Source organism: Perissodus microlepis, chromosome 17 (assembly GCF_051167445.1).
Source record: "Perissodus microlepis isolate ML-2025 ecotype Zambia chromosome 17, ASM5116744v1, whole genome shotgun sequence".
Taxonomy (NCBI): domain Eukaryota; kingdom Metazoa; phylum Chordata; class Actinopteri; order Cichliformes; family Cichlidae; genus Perissodus; species Perissodus microlepis.
In genome coordinates, this window is record NC_140477.1 from 3,337,600 (window position 1) to 3,351,612 (window position 14,013).

The following is a 14,013-nucleotide window of genomic DNA, read 5'->3' on the forward strand; positions in this document are numbered from 1 at the left end:
TAATTTAATAGTTATATAATAATTTAATAATTAATTATAATTAATAATTAGTTATAATTTAATTTAATTATATTAAATTCATATGGATTGCTTCTGAAAATGTCTGTCTGTTCTACTGCTGCACTTTATTATATCTGTCAGATGAGCTTGGCATTGTTCATATGAATTTAGCTTTAATTATATTTCCTCTGTGTAATGTGAGGAAAAAATGAGGATGTTATACATTTTTGTGTGTTTATTACAAACACACACACAGACACACAAGAGTAGTGCTGTGGGTTACTGCAAATATTGGCATGATCTATGCCAAGTACTGTAGTAAGTATTGCCAGTACCAATACCAATACTGATACTTTTAACCATCATAAGCAGCTTGTGTTGGGGAGATCAGAGTGGCAGGACTTATTACATGAGTTGTCATCAGTTTGAAAATTCTGAACACATTTTAATGACCACTAAATCCACAATAGACAACACAACAAAGCATAAAACACTCCTTCCAGTTATTCGTGTATTCTAAAACAGGGTTTTGTTTCTTTGAAGCTCTGGAATGTAAATGTACATGTCTCTAACACACTTTGGGTGAACCTCTGTTGTTCAAACCGCTACAGGCTACAAATAAAATAGACATGACATCACAAAAAGATGCAGGCGGCATTTTTCAGAATGAATGTGTGAGGTGTATTTTTTCATTCCCCCCTAAAATAATTTACTTAACACAATTCAGTGGGACAGAAACAAAGTATTGATCCTATCGTACTTGGATCATTTCAACACCAACACCATCAGTATTGCTACTATCGATATTTAGATTGTTCTGCCACCGGTAACAGAAATGTTAAATCCTTTTATATAATTATTACAACTTATACATTTAGCTACAAATCACACCTCTTTTATAACTGGTAGTGCTGAAAAGAGTTTTGCTAAGGATAACACCAGTGCGCCCTCTTTCCTTCAGACGCATTTTAGGAATTGGGACTTTGACTTCTTAAGACTTACAGATGGTGTCAGTCTAAAGGTCACTTTGATGGAGGAGACATGGGATGAGGAAGAGAAGAGCTCTACATCCTAAAAATAAAAATTTAAAAAGAAAGCTCATGCATGTCCATTTGAATGAAGGTGCAAATGAAAATGAAGACAGGTGCATTGTAGAGCCAATAACAGAAGTTACAGCATACAGTGGTTTTTAGGTTTGGTTGGCTTTTTTAAAAATTGCAGTGATGAAAGGGACCTGACAGAAAGTTTGGGAACAGATCATTTAAAAAAGACACAAATGAGCACAGTTCATTATCTTACCATTTACCACTGTATGGTTTAAAATTTAAAACTACCTGATGTTACCTGATACAACTTAAGCTGACTGTAAGCAAGCATTCGAAAATGATGATATAGCACAGTAAGTACTAACCTATGATACACATACTGGTATTCAGAAATAGTGATAGATAGAAAAGTTTATTTGTTAGATTTGTATAGTTTTACTAACATCTAGAGTAAATAGATTCCAATTGACTCTATGGCTGATCTTCTTTGAGAACTGTCAACTGACTAAGTTTCTGGCCCTTTGAAGGCTAACACTTGAATGCTGATTGTAAAGAAAAGCAGTCTGTGGTGGCCGTGATAAGGGAGGTGGCGTCACAGCAGTCATGTGCCCAACAGTCTTGCAGGCACTGCCAAGTCCTCACCCTCTGCTCAGTGCAGTGCACACACAGATAATTAAGTCATGCTCAGTAATGACATTTTTTAGAAACACATGCTTGTTGCAGCTTTTGGTCTTCCAAAAATTAAACATATGTACAAACCTTTGGATTTCAAATTAGCAGACAAATAAAATACATCACAGATGTGTGTTTAAATGCTGTGTTCCTGCAGGTAGTTGGAAACTGGAAGATGTTTGATCAGATGTACCATTATTGTCCTACTGTCACCACCAGCAGGACCATTCTCTGCTCTTTGGTGTGAGGAGGAGCCAAGGTTATTACAGTTAACTACAACTAAACTAAAAACTAAAATTAGATTTTTTTTTAAATTGTTAACTAAAATACAAATAAAATTTGAATTTTGGACTGAAGTGATTTAATTAATTTGGTATAAATAAATACATATATGTATTAAAACTTGCCTGATGAGGCTTTGACAGATATATTTATTGAGACTTTGAACGTCTGCAACACTTTGAGTCAACTGCTTTCAAAAGGTTGTGTGTTTTTATTGTAATACCTGTACTATTTTGCCTCTGATATATTCCCCGCATACAAAAATAATCATTAAAGCCTAAAACTAAGACTCAAACTAATAGACGCTAAACTAAAGCTTAACATTTTCAAACTGTAATAACTGTGGGAGGAACAGGGGGAGCACTGCCAGAGACCTACAATATGGCCTCCAGCAGGCTACTCAGGTGCCTGATTCAAATAAACTGTCAGATACAGAATCCATGAGGGTGGCATTTAGTGCTCACAGGTCGGTGCCACCGTAAAGTACTCGACGGTGCTGGGACGGAATCCATCATCGAGAGTTTATGCAGTGGGACCTGGATTCCCGACAAAGGGCAATGCCTGGCCTCGTGTGGCTGGAGTTTCTTGCACTTATCTGTGGGCCAGATCGCAGGGGTAGTTGAGATGGTTCCTCCTTTCAATGTGGACCAATAACGGCTCTACTCTAAAACCCTCCCAAATGACTGAACTCTTCGCTCTCTCTCTAAGGGAAAGGCCTCAGTGTGTCAACCCTGCCAAATATTCTGGGAGATTCCCCAGGACACCGTCCACTGTCTCATCAGAAACATGCTCAGGGGCTGTCAGGCATATATGAACACAACTGAACAGGCTTGGTCTGTGATTTCAGATTTGAACTTTTGTTAAAACATTTTGTTCTGTATCAGTAAAGATTTTCAACTTTAACATTGCTTTCACCGGGCTCCTAGAAGCTGTTTTAGTGTTCCCTTCATTTTTCTGTGCAGCCTGTAAGAGAGACAATCTTACAAAATCCAGATAGAACCTAAAATTGCAACAAAATCCCAAAAACGATTACAAAAGTATGCTCACTGCAGAAAATGTGCATGCAAAGGTCTTGAAATCAGCAACACTAGTGGATCAAATTGAAGAGACAATAGAAAAACAGTTCCAGAGTCAATGGGCATTAAAAATGGCAGTGTCTGAAGAAGCTGATATCTGTCACTACTGAGGGGAGTGGAAGTGTTGGTATTGATGAAAAGCCTCAAAAATGTACCCAAAATCTGAGGAAGGAATCCAAAAATGTCAGTTTAAGAATAATCTGTAAAAGTTTATATCAAATAATATATAGTTTTTCGTGATAAATGTTGGAATTCGATTATTCTAAAAAGAAGAACGTAATACATGACTAAATAACTCAAGTTGAAATTTGAAATTAGTGGAGGGTTGATTTACTGCATACAGGGACCTTTGTTTTTTCTGTGATGTGAAGGTTTTAGTCTTTCTCTAAAATGTTCTTGTGTGTACAAAACGGCCGACATCAAACACACCCGATCTGGGTCATTTGACCTCAATCCACAGGATTAATCTGAAAGGAACACAGTGAAGCTTCTACATATGGTAGCGCTGACTTGGCACGTGTAAAGATGACATTTAACAGCAAAGACTCAATGAAACTTTAAAGATGCAATGAATAATGAAAAACAAATGAAAAACATTCCTTTTCCAATTTTTGCAGGTTTTGCATGTTCTTCTCCTAAATGTTTCGAGAGATTATCTCAAGTGATTTCATCAGTCGTCTCTTCAAGCTGCAATGAGACATTTTCAATTTCATGCCTTCGTCTATAATCAAATGATCAAAAAACAAACCTGCCAAACAGCAACATGTTACCTTTATGCAACCAGTCACATCATAATTAGCTTATTTTTCCTAAGTTTTGTTCAAACTTTTGTTCTTTGGGCATTTTCTCTTTGCATTTATTACTTTCAATCTTGGGGTCATTTTAATTCATCTTTGTGCATTTTTTCCACAATATGTCATTTTTACTTGGCAAATTAAATGAATCTAAAGTGCAGCTCAGGTGATCCTGGCATTTAGTTTGCTCGAGAGGGTGCTCATTATATTTTCAAAGTCCATAAGCAGCCAGAGGTCATTGGATGGGGCACTGAGAGAGAATACCTAAAAATGAGCCAAGTGCATCATTCAGTGCATTTGGTCAAATGATGGGTTATCCATTCCAGAAAATATATCACGATCCCCGTTACCTCGAACACTAAATTCACCCATCCATCCATCTATTCATCCATCCATTCATCTACTTCTTCTCAGGTCATTTAAATGCAAGAGGATATAAAACACAAACCTCTGTTGTTCCTTTTCCACATGGGATTTTACATAGAATGAACACATTTAAATATGTGATCCAAAAATGGATTTGTTGATTTATAACTTACACAAGTTAACTGTTGGATGAATATGTTATTTTTTTCTGTGCATGAAATTAAAATTAGTAATAAGTGTGTAAAAACACATGAAAACAAACGAAAGCACAATTTTAGATCAAAAGGGGGGAAAGGATCAATTAAAAACAGCGCGTGTATAACTTCAGTTTATGTCATTAATTCATCTAGCTTTTCACATTCTCTGTAGTTTTAAACCACAGACTGTATCTAAAAGATGGACATGCCTGCAGGTTGAGCTAATAACGTTACAGATAAAAAAACAATGTCATTGTCAACTCGTCAACCACACTAGTGCCTTGCCCATTTCTGTCAGTGGTATGAGTCTTAAAGTCTGAGGTGTGCAAGGGGAACAGGAATGGAGACACCACAGTTCCCCGTGTAGCTCCTGAACTGCACATCACCAAATCAAACAGCCCAATCTCACACAGTGCAGCCTGTCTGTCTGGTAGTCAGTGATCCATGAGATGGTCAACGTGTTTCCTGATGTTTCCTGCTGCTTCTCTCTCTTGTGTTAATTGTAGATAGTTTAGCCAGGAGCCATCACCATTCCCCTCTGAGGCCTTCCTCAAACTGCAACTGCAATTCATACTCATGCCATCGGCCATTAGCTGCTACAAATACTGTCAACTTTAAAACGAGGATGTGGTCCCACCTAGTAAAATACACTTAAGAACTCAAAGAAGGTGACCTGGACCGTGCAGCTGTTACTACCTAAAAGAAATAAGCATAAGCTCTCTGCAGGATGTGGATGGCTGCTTCATTCATTCACTGATTTGCTCTGTATAAAAAAATGAAAAGGGTTCAGGAGATGTTTTCACCTGGAGTCTCTCCAGTACTTTGATCACATACAATGTGAGAGTAACTGATTGATAGTTTCTTAAACTCAGATGGTGTCAGCTTGTTTGGTATAGGAACTAGACAGCGTGTTTTCTATAATACCAGCATCTTATCCTATTTCAGACTGTGGTAGCCAGCCGTCTGTGACTGGGGATTAGAGAGACCAGTGAGGATAGTGTAGGGTGTGTGGTGGCGGAGGAGGCAGCACGAGGCTAAACCTGTTGAAGAAATTCAATTTGTGATATAGCTACGGTAAGTATAGCAATTAAATATTTTAAACTTTTAAACTACACAACTTCATTTTAGTTAACATCTAAAACGTGCATCCATTTGTGATATACAGGCTATTGTTGCAGTCAGTGTTTCAGGAGCAGCAGAACTAAAGGCTGACTGAAGTCCATGCTCATTACTCAGCTCTCCAGGGATTACACAACAACATTAGCTCTGGGCCCTGCAGTCTGTTTTCTTACCAGAGATCACCAGACGACATGAAAACACTAATCACGGACCTTTATTTAAAGTAACATAAACATAAGCACAAACTTCAATTATGGTGGTTTCAAATACAACGTTGAACCAGTGGAGACTTTAGATTTGATTCTGACTTTATGAAAAGCAAATAAACTGTCCCCAGTGCTGCACCATTCTGGCCTTATCCAAATCCTCACAAAACACTTTGTGTGTCCATTTTGAGCTAAATATTTCAGAGGCTTCAGAAGGGGGGGAGGGGGAAGCCTTGAATGATCTAACAGTGCTTTTTTACCAGTTTTTACAAGTTTTGCTTCTTGAGCGCTTTGAAAACTATCAAAATGCTTATTTTCAAAAGTCTTTCATGTTTGGCAAAAGCTGCGAGCTATATCAAAATTGCAAAAGATTACATGCAGTTAAACACCTACAGCGGTCCTTCGCTATAACGCGGTTCACCTTTCGCGGCCTCGCTATTTCGTGGATTTTTTTTGTGCAATTTTGCATGTTTTTTGTGTCCTGATTGACTGTAGACCATTGTCAATCAATCTACTGCCATGTCTTCTGTCCAGTACAGAATGCGTTCAGCTTGTCAAATGTACACAAATCTTCCATCGCTAGCAGTGTGACTCTGAAGTGCTGCACTGTATGTTTCTAAGTTTTCTCCCCAACAAACACAACAATGTCAACGAAAAGTTTTGCACCATCAAAGGCGCCTGCGGTAGCACCCAGAAGGCAGAGGGAGATGATAACTATCGCACAAAAAGTTGGACTTCTGGACATGCTAAAGGAAGGTAGAAGTTACTGTATTTTTCGGGATTATAAGGTGCATTAAGCGAAACAAAACAATCAGATAAGTCAAACTTTACTCAGCTTCCTCTACTTTTGTACCATTGAATTCTCTGGCAGCTGCTCTATTCCCATGTTCTGGACCTAAAACAGGGTTTGATCTTTGGTTTCATTCTATAATACTGGACTTATTTTTTTACGAAGGTTTGAACTTTGAGAGTGTTTAAACAAGAGAGAAAAGTGTGAAAATCTGAGAAAATTGTATAAAATGTGTAGTGAGAGGCTTTACAGCCTTAAAACATCTATAATAATTGTAAAAAAAATAAAGCTGGCTACTTCGTATATTTCACCTCTCGCGGGTTATTTTTAGAATGTAACTCCCGCGATAAATGAGGGACCGCTGTACCTGTTTAAATTTACTATGTGTAAATTTAAACTGGTTTAACAGGTAATATAGGCAGAGTTTTACCATTTTGTAAGTTAACTAAGGAACACACAAATGGTTTGAGAGCATTTTTAATTCATTAATGCTTCTCTTGCACATTTTACAAGCTCCTCCCATATTTTCTGTCTCAAACCCTGTAAAGTCAGGTAATGTATACATCAGGCAGCCTTCCCACAGACTTTCATGTAGTGTACGTTTAAAGAAAAAGTAGGTTTCTGTCATTGCTCACACAGCAAAATCTATATCATAACTAAACCTCAGAAATCTCAGCCAAAGGAAGAATAATCAAGGCCAAGCAAATATGTGATTCTTGACTGACTCCACTGACAAATCTTACAGTTGTTTGTGTTATGCCCCCTCTAGAGGTGACCAAGAAACATCATTAAAGGCATCCATCGGCCACAAGTCCCAAGCAAACAGAAGAACAACCTGAGATAAAATGTATTTATTTTTAACAACATTTTTACAAATAGAGGAGCATAAATTGATGTCAAAGTGAGACAAGGGCAACATGACAAACAACCAGATATGTCCAGAGAAGCACTACCACGATAATCTTACCAAGAGAATTGACATAAATACACTTATTTAAATGTAAACACAAAGCACACAACTGCAGGTGTTGCTGGTTGGAACGACATTATTGAAGCAGTGTGGGATCATTTTGACAGAAAATAGAACAGCCATCTTTCAAAGGTGGGCTTTTTCAAGACATCTGGAGAACGACTCCTGAAGACTACTTTAGTACATAGTACTGTACAAAAATTATTTTTTTCTGTGCAAAACACTCATGCATGCAAAGTTACAGCGCAAATCAGAGCCCACACTTTATTTTTTAACCTGTATTAGCATTGAAAGCCTTCCTGTAACAGCTGGGTGCTGCAGTTTTTAAGAACACTGATAACAAAAGGACATTTGAAGGACTATTTTTGGTCATGGATTAATACATATTTGATATTCTGGTGAGTTTTTTTTTTCTGGCAGCATGATGGTGAATGTGTCATGTTCATTATAATGAAGGAGAATGTCAGCTAATCCGTTTTGGCATGCCCTTAATCACGATGGATAACAGAGAAGCTCTGTGGCAAAAGTTGGTTTGGGGATTTTAGTGGGTTTGGTTTATGCTGTGATAAGTTGGGAATTATTGTTTATCCCCTGCTGAATTTATTTATGAATTTATAAGCTTGCTCACTTCCAGGATACTTCCAGCTTGCTCACTGAACAGGATGGAGGTGGACCCCTGCCTGGTCGCTTGGATCTCCGACTACCTCACCGACAGGCCACAGTACGTCAGGCTGAAGGACATCACGTCTGACACTGTGGTCAGCAGCACAGGAGCACCACAGGGAACTGTGCTGTCCCCTCTTCTCTTCACCCTGTACACCTCTGACTTCTGCTACAACTCTGAATTATGCCACATTCAGAAGTTTGCAGACGACACAGCCATCATGGGGTGTATCTGGAATGATCAGGAAGAGGAGTACAGAAGTCTGGTGAGGAACTTTGTCGCATGGAGTCACACAAACCACCTGCAACTCAACACCTCAAAGACTAAGGAACTGGTTGTGGACTTTGGGAGGTCCAGAGCAGGTCCACTGCCGGTTCAGATAGAGGGGGAGGAGGTGGAGGTGGTCAACAAGTACCTCGGGCTGTGGGTGGACAACAAACTGGACTGGTCATGCAACACAGAGCACCTGTATAAAAAAGCCCAAAGCCGACTGTACTTCTTCAGGAGGCTGAGGTCTTTTAACATCTGCAGGAAGCTCCTGAGGATGTTTTACCAGTCGGTGGTTGCTGGAGTACTTTTCTATGCTGTGGTGTGCTGGGGGAGCAGCACAGCAAAGAAGGACTCATCCAGGCTGGAAAAACTGATCAGGAAGGCTGGCTCTGTGGTCGGCATGAAGCTGGACACTCTGGTGACAGTGGCAGAGAAAAGGACACTAAAGAAACTGCTGGACATTATGGACAATGCTGGGCATCCTCTGCACACGGCCATAAACAACCAGAAGAGCCTGTTCAGTGACAGGTTGCTTCTCCCCAAGACAAGAACCAACAGACTTAAAAACTCCTTTGTCCCACACGGCATCAGACTGTTTAACTCCTCTCTGGAGGGGAGAGGGAGGGGAGACAGGAGGACAAAGGAGGGGGGAACAACTAAGCTGTAGTGCCTCTTCACCTCACTGTGCAATTACCTTTGTGCAATACTTTTTGTTAATAGTCAACGGTGCAATAGACTCCATACTTGAAATGTGCAATCCACTTGTATTTTTATTTTTATTTTATTCCTATTTATTCTATTTATCCCCTTTGTATATTTTTATCTATATATGTCTTTGTATTTATATATGTGTGTGTATGTATATATATATATATATATATATATATATAATATTCTGTAACTCTATAACTTCTGTCGGTGCTGTGCTTATTTGGAACCGAATTTCCCAGAGGAACCCACCCGAGGGATTAATAAAGTTTTATCTTATCTTATCTTATCTCTTCCAAACAAATGGAAATAAAACCTCTCTTTTTTTTATTGTATAATTATAATGAAGAGAGACAGAATAGCAACCAAAAATCCAGAACAAAAAAAAAAAACACATTAAATTAAAGGTATAAACTGACCTGCATGTCACTGAGTGAAATCAGTAGTTTGATCCCCTACAACCCAGCCAGAATTCTCAGTTCCACGATTGGCTGTCGGGGACTTTAAACTTGGCTGAAATGGACTACAATACCATCATTAAGAAGCTTGGTGAGAAGCTAAGAGCTTCTTAATGATCAGAAAGTAGTAGGGACCACAGTCACCAAGAAAACTACTGGTAAGACGCTTTAAAGGCACTGCAAGATTATATTCCGTTTAGGGCTGCCACAAATGATTATTTTGATAGTCGACTAGACACAGATTATTTGTGCGATTAGTCCGAAAACGTCAGAGCACTTTTCCAAATATATGATGTATTGATTAACCAAGCAGATATTTGAAGTTTACACGGCTCCCGAAAATATCTTAAAAGTTTATTTTGTGACCCAGAAAGACTAATATTAGAACTAAGCAGCTGCCGCCATTATTGGAAACTGGAATTGGCTGGACAGCGCTATGAATTCTGGGATAGGGTTGGGCCACGAAGGATACCCCCGACCCATCCTTCAAATCCAGCGAAAAGGAGGACACATTTGTTGGCCGCATTTGGAGGAGTTTTTGAATTTGGACAGCCTTCGTGGCGTGGCTGTGATGTAATCGACCTAGAAATGCAGTCTCAGAAGGATGCGGCCCCTGAAATGGACACAGGTATGATATTCGATAGTGCTTCTTCTTCTTCGGCATTTAACGGCAGCTGGCATCCTTGTACATGCAGTGCTGCCATCTTCTGTTTCAGTCCGTTATTACACTCTTAAATCCTACTACTTACTCCTGCGTCTTACAGGATCTTACAAAGCTTCAAACGACGCGTCGACTGTTAAGTTAGTCATCGACGATTTTGATAGTCGACGTAATCATGACTAGTCGACTAATCGTGGCAGCCCTAATTCCATTGACTGTAATCTGTAATCCATCCTGTAAGCACGGAGGTGACAACATGATGCTTTGGGCTATTTTATTGCTAAGAGTACAGGACAACTTTGCCACATTGAGAGGCCAATGGATGGGCACAGGTGCTATAAAGGTTTGGCCAGAAAACTGAGCCAGAACACGGGTGGTGGGTGGATCAGTGGCCAAGGCAACAAAGGAGTGTCTAAAGAAGCATATTGCGGTCACTGAGTGGCCTAGACAGTCTGTAGACCTCAGTTCTATAGAAAATCTGTGAAAAGAGCTAAAGCGGCAAGTTGCCAAGCAGTATCCAAGAAATCTAAAGGATTTAAGAGAGTTTGGGTTCAGAGAAAGGGCCAAAATCCCTCCTGAGCTGTGTGACCAACTAAAAAAACATCTCTCTACTCTGCTTGCCAACAAGGGTTTCTCCACTAAGTGTCATGGTCCTGAGTCTGAGGACTCGGTGTTTTGTGTTTCCTTATATTCTTCTATATTCTTGTTTATTCTGCCTTGTCTTTTGTTTAGGTTTGCTATGTGTTAGTGTGTTTGTTTTATGCCTGCCTGTGTTCCCTCTATCTGTCCTTGGTGTCACTGTGTCTGCTCGTGAGTCTGCCTGCCAAGTTCAGTGTCCGTTCTGGTTCTCTGTGTCTGTTAGTTTCCTGTTTTATTCTGAGGATTCATGTCTCATGTCTATGTGTTCAGTTTTACCTTTCTCCTGTCTCGTTAGCCTAATTTCTCCCAGCTGTGTCTCCCTCCTGTTGCCCATTTCCTAATTACTCCCCTGTGTATTTAAGCCCTGTGTTTTCCTGTGCTCCCTGTCGTGTCGTACCCTCAACTTGCTGTGTGTTTCTAATGTCCTGTCCTCCAGCACCTCGGTTTAGAGTTTTGTTTTGTGAATCATTCCTCCAGCAATAAAGCTGCGTTTTCAGTTTATTCCCGTCTCCAAGAGTCCTGCAATTTTGGGTCCACCACTTCTGCTTGCCCGCCACACAGCCAACCATGACATTCTTGGAAACACTTGTTCATTCAGTGAAATGCAGATCAATTTATAACTTTTAAAATGTGTTTTTTTTTTTCTGGATTGTTCATTGATATTCTGTCTTTTTCTCCATTAAAATGAAATTACTATAAACATTTCTTTGTACATCAGCAAACTTATAAATTCAGCATGGGATAAAATCATTTCCTCCATGGTATGCATTTATTCAAAGAATTGTTATGTTCTCTCAGTTTGACATCACATCCCTTTTTACCTTTCATCAAAACAAAGTCTGTGGAAACTCCTGTTTACAGGTTCATACGTAAAAAAACAAAACAAAGGAAAAAAAAAAAGAAAACATGGAAGCTCTGGTTACAGGAGATACGGCACTTCCAAAAGCAAAACAGAAACATCAAACACCCTCAAGCATGGTGTGAATGTAGGCCAAAGGGGAACAACAGAGGATTCTTGAGGTTGATGGGAACTTTTAGGCTTGTTTTCTAAATTTGAAAACAATTTGAAACAAGCTTGAAACTAACTGATCGGGTTTTAGACAGAAATATGTGACGCAGAAAAGAAAATGCTGCAGTTATGCTGTTTAAGCTCTGAGCATGAACATTAATAGTGGAATACATCATAATACACTGAACTGATTCTTTTCACAACTTTTTAAAGAGAAAAAGAAAATCACCAGGTTTACTGCTGCTTCAGCTGTGGTGTTGAGTAACAAGTGACAAAGTTTGGTTGATGGTAATGAAAATTAAACCAACAAAATACTGTGTACATAAAGTAAGAAAGCGCTGTGGTTATTTAATTAGTGTCCTTTGGCCCCATTCATTTGCATACTGGTAAAATATTTTGTTGATATTTGTGTACTGTATGATGTGCTTTCATTAGAAATCGTGACAAGCTGTCGGTGCCCTTTTAGGTTTTACTTTTTAGGTGACCTTTAGCAACACTGACTGCAGAAAGCGGCCAACAAATGGTTAATGACAGCCCACGAATGGGTGTAATAAATCCAGCCAGCAGAGGGAGGTGTGGTGACTTCTTCCACAAGGTCATACTGCATGGACAAATGTTTTTAGTGTCCTCTGAGGACAGGGACTTTATTCAAGTCCATTCCTTGTTCTTGGTCAAGAAGTGAATTAAATAAGTGTTTCCTAAAACATCACATCAAGTGCTTCAAAAAGAGAATCATTCAGTTTATGAAAGTGTGGTAAAAGTGTAGAAGTGTGTATCGTGTGTATTGTAGTAACAAATATCAGTGTTGGTTTGCAGTAACTAGGTCACATGAGAAATACCCTATTGATACCAAAGGACAAATAAGGATAAAAAACTGGCACAATAAACAGTAAAGCATAACAAAACTGGTACTTCTTTATTTTTAAACTCTACTGTAATAACTGGCATGGATCTGGAGTAATATTAAATAGAAGGGTGGAGGGCTATATAGGTTGACGTCTATTTAAATTTAAATACGTAAAATGTTTAATGCAATTACCCATTAGCAATCAAATCAATTGCATGCATTTGCTGTATGGCATCAGACATGGTATAAGCTGTGTCCCAAAACGTAGGCATCCTCCTGAGGACACATTTGTAGACTGATTACGTGACAGCGATGCGACGAAGGCTGTCCCAGTTCGTAGACTCCTCTGAATCCGGCCAACAAATAACCGACCGTGTTATTTCTGTGCCCTTTTGTTTGCAACTACTACAGCAGGAGTGCACACACTTTTTCAGCATGCAACCTACTCCTAAAATGACCAAGTCAAAATTACCTACCCTACTATAAAAATGCAAAACATAGATTTATTTACAAACATATTGAGTATTCTTTATTTGTACAATATATGCTGATGTACCTTGCATAACTGTATGAACCCATATTGAACAATACAACTCTGTACATTTCTTGTCATTACATTGCACTGAATGGACTCAGCCAGGGATGCATGGTCCGGACAGTTAATTAACATCATCATGGTGGAACGGTATTTGGATTTAATAATCTTCATGTGGGAAAAAGCTGAATCACATAAATAAGTGGAACTGAATGATGCAGTCAAGGAGGTAACACATTTCCTCATGTTGGGGTACTTTTCCTCTGTAAGTTCCAGAACTTTCCATGACCCCTTAAGTTAAATGTCAGCCTGTAGTGTCAAAATCTCATCCTCCACTCCAGAGAAGTTCAGGTAAAACAGTGTTTAAATTTTTGACGCGAGTGAATCAACCTCAGCATCTTCCCGAAAAGGGGAGGACATGAATGTAGTAACTGGCTCCAGTAAAACAAAGTCTTGAAAGTGTTTGTTAAACTCAGTTCTTGATCTGCTCTGTGTAGCGTGCACCGTCAAGCTGCACACACGCCTTCCTGTTCTTGAAGTTTGCCAAATCATGTCGCTGCAGCTTTGAGGACAGATGTTTGTCAGTTCGGTTAAAAATGCTAAATCTAGCAGCCACTGATCGTCATTTAGTTGGTTGTATTCTGCATGTTTAGCTACACAGAAAAACTCCTTAATTCCCAGATAGAGCTCTCGAAATCTTTGCA